Raw genomic sequence first — 11,093 nt, 5'->3', positions numbered from 1 at the left:
TATGACTACAATTTATATGCGATCGTTTAGATATGAGTTTTTCAATTCCATCGTTTAATTTTGTTACACGATTGTAAATTTGGTACACGATTGTAATTTTGTTTACTTTTTTTACATGATCGTTTACTTTTTTTACATGATCATTTACTGTTTTTTACACGATCGTTTACATTGGCTACTTCAATCAAAATGAATTTTTTTCAAGATTTTTTATACACAATCTTTTATTTTTTTTACACGATTGTTTACTTTTTTTAAACGATCGTTTACATTTGGCTACTCCAATCTAAATGATTTTTTTTAAGATTCTTTATACACAATCTTTTATTTTTTTTTACAGAATCGTTTACTTTTTTTTACACGATCGTTTACATTTGGCTACTTCAATCTAAATGATTTTTTTTAAGATTCTTTATACACAATCTTCTAGATTTTGCTATTTTTTTTGTATACAATCTTATACACATTAGATTTTACTATTTTTTACACAGTCTTATACAAAGTCGTTTAGATTTGGTTACCTAAATGCAAACACATAAAAAAAAAGGAAAAGTAGAAAGACAATGGAAAGAAATCGAAGAGAAAAAATAAGAAGAGGAAAAGAAGAAAAACGATTGAAAGATTAAACGACGTAAATAAAAAATTGAAAAAAAAGAAAGATGATGGAAAGAAATCACAGAAAAGAAAAAGAGGAAAGAAAAAAGACGAAATCACAGGAAAGAACGGAGAAGACGAAATAGAGGAGGAGGACGAAATAGAGGTGGAAGACGAATCGCGAAGAAAGAAATATGGAAGGGTAAACCTAGAATATTTAAAAAATGGCTAATTTTATGGGCTTTGTTACACGAGCCATAAATAGTTTGGTGTTTTGTTACATTTACAATAGTTTCCCTTATTTGCACTTATTTAATTTTTGCAGGTTGCGTGTCAGATTCATAAAAATCAATTTATTGAAACATAACGTATACTTAAAAAATGTTGAAAATAAACATTGTAGTTAAATAAATTAAGGCAAATTATTTTACGAAAATTAGGACGATTTGGTAGATTAAATATACAAAATTTGTGTATTAGATTTATAATAGGGATTTTTTAATAAATATAACAAACTGCTAAAATATTTACAGTCCATGTAACAAAGCCCATAAAGTTAGTCACTTTTTAAATATTTCAGGTTTACCCTTCTATCTTTCTTCTCCCCCTCGCTGCAATTGTTTTCTATTGTACTTCTTTCTTCCTTTCCTCTTCTTTTTTTTTTTTCCGTTGTAATTTCTTTCCAGATTTCTTTCTATCGTCTTTCTTCTGTTTTTTTTCGTCTTTCATCTTCTCTTTTTTTTACGTCGTTTAGATTAGCGTAATCAAATCGATCGTGCATAAAGAATATTGAATTTTTTTTACATCATTTAGATTAGGGTAATTAAATCTAGAAGATCGTGTATTAAGAATATTGGAAAAAAATTGTTTAGATTTAAGTAGCCAAATATAAACGATCGTGTAAAAAAAAAAGTAAACAATTGTATACAAAAAAAAATAAAACAAAAAATTGTTTAGCTAAATCTAAATAATCGTGTACTAAAGAATTTCGAAAAAATAAACGATCGTATAAACTGTTGGAATTTGTGTCCTAAAACTCATACTTTGTTATTTGATTCAATACAATTTATTATTGAATGCTATAATATTAAAACCAATATTTTTTAAGGTCCCAAGGCTATTTACTAGTTTGTCATATATACTTGAACTTTATGTGGAAACATAAACATAGATTAAGTTCAAGTTAATAGCCCAAATGGTTTATAGTGTATGAATAAGGTTTGGCGCCTTATTCTGGATAAACACTATGGATGCGGTCCGCTCCGTAGTTAGTACAAACGATGTAATCCTAAATCGTTCATGTAGAGACATGGGAGTGTGGGCATCCTATGTAAATGGTTTGCATAAGACTGGAACCACGAAGTAGTCACTTTTAGTTATAACACCGTAAACTATAAACTGACTATTTCATTTATGATGACCCAGGTAACTTGATCTTAATCCTGAGCTAACTATGAACTTTTGTTCATTCGGTAGTATCCTTAGATCTACATAGGTAAGGGTAGCTCAACATCGCTGGCCCAATAAGCCTCTCATTTCAGGGGTAAGACCGAGTGGATAGCTAAGGACATAGGGTGCAAGAGGGAATTCACTCCTACCCACTTCTGGGATAGTAGATAGGTTGTTCCTTTAAGGACTGAATCCAAGTCTTGAACAAGGGGCTCACCTTCTCATTGGCCCGAGAAAGATTATGGTTTATAGGTTGGGCATTAAATCAATTGTTCAATAGTGGATCAGTGGGTCTTAAGGAGCAAGATGTAATCTCGGGGGTAAAAAGGTATTTTGACCCAGCCAAGATTACGAACAACCTGTGAAGGATCGACTTACTCATTATGGTTACATCAGGTGGACAGAAATATATCTATAGTGAGGGGAGTGCAGCTAAGAGTCTTTAGTGGAATGACTCTTTAGTTAATGAATGTTGATTAACTTTGGTCTAAAAGAGTTTAGCCAGTTAGTCTCGGATCGTTGGAGCCCATGATCTATAGGTCCATTAGGTTCCCCTACTAGCTTATATGGATTCAATTAAGAACAAGTATGTTGAAGTAATTTGAATCGTTCGAATAAAGATAAGAGAAAGAAACCGACAAATATATAAGATATAAGTCGGTAGAAATAAACTTTAAGTTTTGTGTTTAAATATGATTTAAATAAATATAAATATAGATTCATATTTAAAAGCTTGAAAAGTTTAGAAAACAGTCAAAAGTCAACATGTTGATTTTGAACTTTGACCGGATTTATATTCAAATATGATTTGAATTTGAGAAAAATGAATACGGATTCATACTCGGGAGGTTGGAATTAGTCAAGACGGAAAAAATAGTAAAAGTCAAAGTTTAACTTTGACTTAAGTTGGTCAAATGACCAAAATGCCTCTTTGGCTAATTACTTTATTAATTAATGGTTAATGGGCAATGTCAACTAATTATGAATTAAACACCACTAATTTCATTAAAGAATTAATGAATTGATTAGGTGTTGATAAGATATAAAATAATTTACATGCAATTTGCATAAAAATTTTATATAAAAACTTCTCATTACCGAATGAGAAGAGGATGGGTTTTTCTCTGAAAAAACACCTAAATGATTGACTTCCATCTCTCTCCAAAATTCTCTTCGCATAACTGAGTCCCACAACTCCGTTCTTGGTCCTGAGCATAGCAGGTCAACTTGGTGGTTGTCATTGCTCGTGATTTTCAGGAAGAGAAGAAGTTTTGGACCAAAGAAGAAGTTGAGAACTTCAAAGGTAAGTACATCGCCTACCATCCTATCTCTTCATTTAGGTTCATCGCATGGTACATGTCTCTAGTTTAGATGCATAGAGAGTAAAACATGATATATATCTTCCGCTGCTGCATGTCTCTAGTTTTTTATTCCATCATAAACAAATTTAAATGACTGTGTACCCAATTTTGAACCAATTTATATATATAATAAATAAGATTTTATTTATAAATAAATACTATTTATTTTGCATATCTCGTAACACTATAAGAAATATGAGTATAGCCAAAATTGAAGTTGGAAGTTGAAACAGTGTTATCAATGCCAAAAAAGTTCATTTTTGACAGAAAAAGACGAAATATTTCGAATTTAAAAAATTTAGGATACTTTTTAAGTATCATGAATCTATAAATTTTTTTTAAATATCATTAAATATAAATAATAAAATTATAATTATTTATGGAAAACTTAAATAAATGTAACAAAACACCAAACTATTTACGACCCGTATAACAAATTCCATAAAGTTAGCCATTTTTTAAATATTCTAGGTTTGCCCTTCCATCTATTTATCTTCCTCCTGCTATTTCTTTCATCGTCTTCCTCCTCCGATTTCATCTTTCTTCCTTCCTATTTTTTTCATGGAATTTCTTTCCATCATCTTTCTTATTTTTCAATTCTTTATTTACGTCGTTTATCTTTCCATCGCTTTTCTTCTTTTCCTCCTTTTTTTTTGCTTTTCCATCGTCTTTCTACTTTTCCTCTTTTTTTTTTTTTTTGCTGCGTTTTCTTTCCATCGTCTTCATTTTCTTCCTTTTTTCTACGTCGTGTACAAAAAATAGAAAAATCTAAAAGATTGTGTATAAAGAATTTTAAAAAAACATCATTTGGATATCATTTGGATTGAAGTAGCCAAATGTGAATGATTATGTAAAACAAGTAAATGCTTGTATAAAAAAATCTAAACGATCAAATCTAAATAACCAAATTTAAACGTAACCAAATTAAACGATGTGTAACAAAATTAAAGGATGTAATTGAAAAGATAAATTGTATCCATATATAAACGATCACATATAAATTGTAGCCACATCTAAACGATCGCGTATCAAACAATAACCAAATCTAAACAATCGCAAATATATTAAGCGTGCTAACGGCGTGGTTGGCAGATCATTCTTTGTATTTTAGGCCTCAGTCTTCTTCCATTTTTTAAATTTAAATTGTTCTAAAATATTTTTACGTTTTTTATATATTTTTTTTTTTTGAAAAAACCCCATTATTTATTTGACTTAGATAAAATCACTCTGCTTTTACCCATCAAGTTCTTTTGAAAAATTGCCAAAAATAGGTTAAAAAAAGAGGTTTAAATGACTTTTGGGACAAGTTTTCAAAAGAAAGACTTTTAGGACAATTTAGGTGTGAATGGACAAAAATGCCCTCATTAAATTTCTATCCCTCTTCATTGAATTTTTCGACTACCCACGTTCACTTTTCCTTCTCTTTCGCGTAGAACACCTGAAGTAAAAAAAAAAAAAAACATCTCCTTTCGTTGGCTTTTGAAATTTCCCGCTCTGCTCTTCGAAGATACTCCGATTGTTCGTCGATCCTCTAGTGGATTTCGTCGCTTCTCCTTTTCGAACCATTCAATCAACTTTGAGTGTTTTCTCTTATTTCATTGAGTTTTATCTGTAACCCATTTTCAATATATTTGCTGTAAATGTTTGGTTTTGGAATCGACTTATTTGTTGGAATTTGTTCCTTTTTCTTCAGGCTTCAATCATGACATCGACATCGACTGACGGATCCTTGTACAAGATTAATCCTTCCAAATAATTTTTATTCCCTAGTAAGTTTTTTGTCTCATTTAGAAAAGACAACACATAATATTAAGGCCAAACTCAAACCCGATCAATTAGCCTTATTTAGGAAAACAAAGTTTGAGCACTTTTTGGACCTAAATATTGTCTTTAATGGGCCACTCATCCACTACTTACTGTTAAGGGAGGTGGAAGATGAAGGAAAGGATTCTATAAGTTTTTTACTAGGGGGCGTTGTTTGTACTTTCGGTAGGAGAGAGTTTAACATCATAACTGGACTATGGGGTCCTAAAGAGAACTATATTCAGTTGGTTGGGAATAGTCGACTGTTGGAGAAGTTTTTCGAAGACAAGGAGTGTATTTATGTTAACGACTTAGAGGATATATTTTTGGAATACGAGGGTGATGACGATGATATTGTGAAATTAGCTTTAGTCTACTTTATAGAGATATCTTTGTTGGGAAAAGATAGGCGAACCAAAGTCGACATTGGTTTTTTCAAGATTGCTGATGATTGGAATACATTTAATAATTATGATTGGGGTGGGATTGTTTTTGGATACACGCTAAGTGCCTTGAAAAGAGCCTTGGACAAGCAATATGCCAAGGGAAATAAGAAATCAACACAGACAAAAAAATATATTATCAATGGATTTCCGCATGCATTACAGGTATGTGACTTCTTACTTCTTACTTCAAAACTTATGCATACATTTAAAATTAAACGATCGTTTAGTTATTTTAAACGATCGTTTAGTTGTTTTAAACGATCGTTTAGTTATTTTATACGATCGTTTAGTTGTTTTTTAACGATCGTTTAGTTATGTTAAACGATCGTTTAGTTGTTTTCAAACGATTGTGAAACCACTTGTTTATATATTTATATATATCTTGTGGCACATCCTAAACTTGTTTGTCAAATGTCACTAGGTAAATACTTGTCACTAGGTACAACCATCCTGAAAATATAGTTAATCGGAAAGTAATAAATTTAAAAATTTGGAGAACTATATTGAAGATAGAAGTCAAATCCGAAACCCTAAACGCTTCACAATAATAATTTAAGAACACAATGATAGTTTTTCAAGATAGAAGTCGAAACGTTTGAAATATAAAGAAAGGAAAAGTGTATACGTTATAGTAGGAAAAGTTCGGGAAAATACCTTTTGACGTTGACGAAAAATATGGACTGAGACAAAAATGGTCTGAGAGAACAATGGACTGAGAGAAAACGAAGGTGAGTGATCAGTGCGGTTGTGTATTGCGAAGTGACGGAAAATGAACGAAGAAGGCGTAACGTATATATCGGTTGTTTTTACCAAAGGGGCAATATTGTAAATTCGCGTACTTTTTTTTCAAAATGCTGAATCGTGGTTGTAAACAATTCGCGGTTGTGTTTCGTTGTTTTAAAAGATCGTTTAAAACTAAAACGATCGTTTAGTTTTTTATAATCAATCGTTGAGTTATTTCAAACGATCGATTGGTTGTTTTAAACGATCGTTTAGTTTTGTTTGATCGATCGTTTAGTTTTGTTTAATTGATCGTTTAGTTGTTTTCAAACGATCGTTTGGTTATTTTTACACGATGTTTTGTTTTTTTAACCGATCGTTTAGTTTTGTTCAACCGATCGTTTAGTTGTTATCAAACGATCGTTTACTTTAGTTTTGTTTAACCGATCCTTTAGTTATTTTCAAACGATCGTTTGGTTGTTTTTACACGATGGTTTGATTGTTTTTAACCGACCGTTTAGTTATTTTTAAACGATCATTTAGATATTTTTAAACGAACGTTTAGTTATTTTTAAACGATCCTAAAACCAGTTTCTTGTGTTCTTAAATGAATAAGCCAATTGTTATTTTTGTCTTCTTCATCCATCTGGAAGCACAGAAAGTAAAAATGTTGGGACACATCATTAAGAAAACACATCATTAACAAACATTCATTAATTAGTGTAATAATTAGTACATTGGTAGAGAAATTTCTAATCTTGTATGCTCGACTTGTCGGTATATGAAATTGGATTGATACACGTTAATCTGTTGTGACCTATTTGTTTACACCGACCACACTTATGCAATTTCAGAGCTTCACCAACACTTGGAATCCTTTTTTTTCTTCGGTCGATCAACTCTTTTGACTACATACACGTTAAACAGTTATATGTACGTAGTCTTCGCTTGTCTTCCAATCTGACTGATTCCCAACTGGGTAGACGACCTCAGCATATGCAGCCAACAAACATTCATTAGTGTAATAATTAGCACATAAACTATAAACATTTATATTACGATCCCGTGTTGCAGCAATGGCATGTGAGCATGGTAGTTGCTCAGCTTGAAACTCCTTGCAAGTGCATTCTTTAGTCTGAAGATTTACGACCTCCTCCTTATCTAAATCTTTGACATGAAATTGGTAACAGTCAATTGGGTTGACCTTCATTGTCAAAGCTCCTTCTTGTTTCTTTTGAATAACTAACTCTGCCCATTTGGTCAATGTAGACGTCACTTTAATGCCTTCTTCTCGATGCTCCCAAAACCAACGTTGTAGCAAAGCTCGAACATGTTCAAGGAATGAAGCAATAGGCAAATCTCTAGGTTTTTTCAGTATAGAATTCATGGACTCTGCTATATTTGTTGTCATCATGTTATATCGTCTTCTTGGGCAATGAACACGAGACCACCGTGCTATTCCAACATCATTTAAATATTTCCCTGAACCATTTGGAAATGCAAGAAGATGTCTCCACGCTTCTACAAACGTTGATTCACGATATGTTCTCGATGCATTATAAAACAAAGTAGCAACCGTGTCATTGTTATATTTATCATGCAAATTTTGACTCAAATATTGGACACAAAGGCCGTGGAATGCAGAGGGGAAAACTGATGAAATACCCTTGGAGAAGCATGTTTTTCGATCTGTCACGAAGCCTAGATTAGGCACCTCCCCTATTGCACCTTTCAATTTTTCTAAGAACCACTGTATTGAGTCATCTTTTTCTCTATCAACTACTCCAAAGGCTAGAGGATAGATCTGATTGTTGCAATCTAAGCAAACGACCACTACTAACTGACCCCGATATTTGTTCTTAAGAAATGTTCCGTCCATGACTATGACCGGTCTAATGCAATTTAAGAATCCTCTAACACATGGACCAACAACCATAAAAAGATATTTAAAGAAACGATCATCTTCGAGTTCCATGTGAAATATTGTACCTGGATTTGTAAATTTGAGTGCTTCACCATATCTACGCAAAAGATTATATGACTCTTCAGGAGACCCTCGCACTCGCCATGCTTTCTCATAACTCATATTTATGTCATAGTCTTGCCTCATGTCTTCTATGATATCACGTGGTTTGTATATGCGACCGGCTCCCTTGAATTTCAACTTTATTAATTCTCCAACAACCTAAGATTTTGCTTGCCTATGGTCACGATTCAAAAACTCAAGAGAACATGAATGAACTTTCACAACTTTTTAATCTTGAATATATTTGAATCCTTCAGTTTAACCGCTCGCAATCTCCAACCACACTTGTTGTCGATGCATCTAACGAAAAGAACCTCTTTTGTAGACTTTTTTACTACAAACTGAAATTTTTTTTCATTGCCAACACACTTAATCTCATTGACAAATCTCTCTTGCAAAAAAAGATTTGTCCTACATCCAACTCTTCACTTGTACAACTTTATTCGGACCAGCCACTTCCTTTTGTCTTCAACTTCCGACTAGAGGAGCTGTAGTCAACTTTACCTTTTCCTTTGCAATCTTTTATAGGAGCATCTCTTTGTTCTGGGATGTCAAACAATTCATTGTACATCTCAACTGACTCCCATGTAAAAGTATCATCTTTTGAATGATATATGACTCATATGATTCCCATATAGCCGAATTGGTCCCTATCATGTTATCACACAAGCCAACCTGAACTTCACCAATATCAACTTCATTCTCATCTAATGTATCCATTCCAATTGGAGGATGAGGGTTTAAATTTTGAACTTGGTTGCTCCCAGATACTGAATTGTAATATTTGTTTAACACTTTCATGTGCGGTTGCTTGTAGGCTCAAATGATAGGTATAGGGGGACCTCCAATGGATTTTCACTAAGAATATAAAACTTCAAATCACGGTCATTGCTTAACTCAAATGGAGGAGCTTCCTTTTCCCCTTTTATCTCATATATACATCTTATCTTTATGTCGAACTTTGTAGGGTCAACTTTTGCAAGGTCATATAATTCATACTGTAAATCTTTGTGCGTTATTTCTTTATCGACAACAATGCTTTTTAACACTCCTTCATATTTTCTTCGTCGCTCATCCCATGCACTACCATGACGCACTAAAATCCGAACATGTGCCATCCTTAAACTACCTTAAGTAGCTTTGTATCTTCAAAAATTGATTTGAACTTAAGAACCTACAAGATGCGTGCAAGATGTAAAGAAATAACAAAAATAATTGCAAGATGTGTGCGGGCTTAAGAGAGTTACTAAACATGCAAAGAATAGCTCTAAATGGATTAGGAGGTGTACCAATTTGATTTTGAAATAAATAGTGAAAGTTTGGAACGTGCGAGATGTGTGTGAGATAAAGCATGAGGGCCTAAGAGAGTTACTAAACATGCAAAGAATAGCTCTAAATGGATTAGGAGGTGTACCAATTTGATTATGAAATAAATAGTGAAAGTTTGAAACCTGCGAGATACGTGCGAGATGTGTGCGAGATACGTGCGAGATAAAGCATGAGGGCCTAAGAGAGTTACTAAACATGCATAGAATAGCTCTAAATGGATTAGGAAGTGTACGAATTTCATTTTGAAATAAATAGTGAAAGTTTGGAATGTGCGAGATACATGCGAGATGTGTGCGAGATGTGTGCGAGATACGTGCGAGATAAAGCATGAGGGCCTAAGAGAGTTACTAAACATGCAAATAATAACTCTAAATGGATTAGGAGGTGTACCAATTTGATTTTGAAATAAATAGTGAAAGTTTGGAACATGCGAGATAAAAAAAAAAACCTCCATTCCTTCTATTCCTATTGCTTACTCCTCCTCTATTTGATCCAACTAAATCCTCATCCTCTAGTTCAATTCATTTTTCACTACCCATTAAACTTTCTAAGAACCTAAAACCAAAATTTGACTAAACTAATTTACAGCAAATAAGTCCATTCCAAAAATCAGACAATTACGGATGAAAATAGCAACAAATAACCCAACCAAACATTTACTTACAACAAATAAATTGAAAATGGGTTAGACATGAAACTCACCCACATAAGAGAAAACGCTCGAAGTTGATTGAATGGTTCGAAGAGGAGCGACGAAATGCACTGGATAACGACCGACGAAGGGTAAGCGATGATGGGCGGAGTAGGTTCAGGTGTTCTACGCGAAAGAAAAGAGAAGGGAAAGGGAACTATACGCGAAAGAGAAGGAATCAATCGTGGAGAGAAGGGAAAGCAAACGTGGAAGAGAGAAAGGAAAAGAAGGGTATTTTTGTCCATTCACACCCAAATTGTCCTAAAAGTCTTTCTTTTGAAAACTTGTGCCAAAAGTCATTTAAACCTCTTTTTTTAACCTATTTTTGGCAATTTGTCAAGTTCTTTTTTCTCCTTCTCCTCCCTAAATGGAATTTGAGTTCTCCTTGTGAGCATCAGTTCAGCGGCCGATTTGCAACAGTGGGATGATTTGTGAGTCTCCAGTTTCTAAAGCAGTTTCAGCCGCATGGGTCTCTTATTTGAAGGGGTTTTTTTGACTGTAGAGTCTCATTCAAAGGAATTTTTCCGAATTCTATGGAGGCCATGGAATAGTGGAGGCTCAAGTGCGTTTGGGACGTGGCTTGATTTTTTCTCAGAAGTACTCGAAGGATGGCTTTTGGTTTTTTTTCCTCACTAATCTATATCGCAATGGGCGGACACGACTTGGAATTGGAG

The sequence above is a fragment of the Cucumis melo genome, chromosome 12 (assembly GCF_025177605.1).
Source record: "Cucumis melo cultivar AY chromosome 12, USDA_Cmelo_AY_1.0, whole genome shotgun sequence".
In the NCBI taxonomy this organism is placed as follows: domain Eukaryota; kingdom Viridiplantae; phylum Streptophyta; class Magnoliopsida; order Cucurbitales; family Cucurbitaceae; genus Cucumis; species Cucumis melo.
The sequence above is the reverse complement of the archived record's forward strand: the minus strand, read 5'-3'. Positions refer to the sequence as shown.